The following is a 1828-nucleotide window of genomic DNA, read 5'->3' as shown; positions in this document are numbered from 1 at the left end:
CTGTGGGTTTCCAAGACTGTTACTCTTTAGAGGAGTAGAAAGTACCATCTTTTCTGGAGGAGCAGCTGGTAGTTTCAAACTGCTGACCTTGAGGTTAGCAGCCCAATGCTTAACCACTACACCACCAGGACTCCTACCTGAGCCCCCAAAGGGAGTCCCAACCGGAATGTCTACTACCCAAGGGAGTTCTTTGAACTAGAAGAAACAGAGGCTAAACCCACAGATGTCTGCCCCAAAGTTCATCGCTGCAGTGGGAGCTAGAGTTTGGACCCATGGGGTCTGATCCTAGCCCACTGCCTGCCCCTCCCACTTTGAGAGCCACTTCCATTTTCTTCCAAGGTGTGAGTGTGAGTGTGAGAGCATGAGTGTGTGAGACTATTAAGTGTGTGAGTGTGAGAATGAGAATGTGAGTGTATGAGAGCGTGAGACTGTGAGTGTGAGTGTGTATTTGAGAATGTGCATGTGAGAACCTATAAGTGTGAATGTGTGAGTGAATGTGAGTGTGAATATGAGAGTATGTGTGTATGTGAGTGCCTGAATGTGAGTGTGTGAGTGTGTATAAGAGTGTGTGTGTGTGAACATGAGTGTGAGTGAGCATATAATTCTGTGAGTGTGTGTTATGAGAGTGAGTGTGTATATGAATGTGTGAGTGTGTAGATGTGAGTGTGTGCGTGTCCTGCTGGAGGTCTTGGCAGTGGGCTCTCAGGGTGTGGTGAGGACTTCGCTGAGAACTTTTCCTTAAGAGCAGGTTGCTTTTTCGTTTTACTTTGGACCCTGTGTTTCTTCTAACCCTGGCCTTTGGTGGTGCCATCAGTACCCAAACCTTTGCTCTTTGTTGGCTCAAGCAGAACCCATCCCCACTGGTTGGTCCCCAAGGCCCTTTCCAAGTCCTCCCTGGTGGATTCTTCCAGAACTTTCCCTACCCAATGGTTACTTTCACAATTGATATGTTTTACAAGGTTTACCAGGAGAAGGATTAGCCCTGAGTCCCTTCAAGAAAGAAGATATTCAAACAAGTCCCTGCAATGGGATGAGATGAGGTCTGGGGTGGCTGAGCTGGGACCTGCCCGGAGGAGAGGGTTCAGAGAAAAGGCAAGACCTCAGAGAAAGAGGCTCACTGGCGAGCCCAACCCCCATTTCACAAGCAGTGGCACAGAGGCTAAGGAGGTGGAATTGGCTGCCCTTGGGCTGAAGCAGGCCTGACGCCCACGAGTTGGCACTGAGGGTGAAGAGACTGACTGGCCCCTTCTGGGGCTGGGCAGACGGCTGGCAGCTGGGCTGGGGTGGGGTAGAGTGGGGAGCAACCAGCAGCCCTCTCCACCCTCGGCCCTGCTGGCTTTGGGCAGGTTTTATGGGCATGTTACTGATGAGACAGGAAGGCTGTGGAGGGAGGGCTGGGGTGGGAATGAGGTCAGGGAGGGCGGGAAGGGGTGGGGGGGTGGCATTTGCCCTGATGAGCCATTTCCCCTGATGGGCGGAAGCTTTGTTCCTCCAGGAGATGGGGAGAGGGGTGTGGGCTTAGGAGTCATCAAACCAAACTAAAAACAAACCCCCCTGTCCTCCAGTCCACCGTGGGTTTCCGGGAGTAGAAAGCCCAGTCCGTCTCCTGAGGAGCTGCTGGCAGTTTCAAACTGCCGACCATGCGGATCGCAGCCCAGTGCGTAACCACTGTGCTGCACGGATAGGGAAAGTTGCTCAGCTCCCTGCATCTCAGTGTTCTCACCTGGTGAATGGGACTGGTAATGAATGAAGCCCGGGCCTGCTGGGATGGGCATGTCACACAGCGGTGGCCAGCAGCTGATGTGGCCACGGTGGGCTCAGTCTTGGG

The sequence above is a fragment of the Echinops telfairi genome, unplaced genomic scaffold, assembly GCF_000313985.2.
Source record: "Echinops telfairi isolate 266 unplaced genomic scaffold, ASM31398v2 ScPeMD7_2;HRSCAF=8, whole genome shotgun sequence".
NCBI lineage: Eukaryota > Metazoa > Chordata > Mammalia > Afrosoricida > Tenrecidae > Echinops > Echinops telfairi.
Note: the sequence above shows the minus strand (reverse complement) of the source record.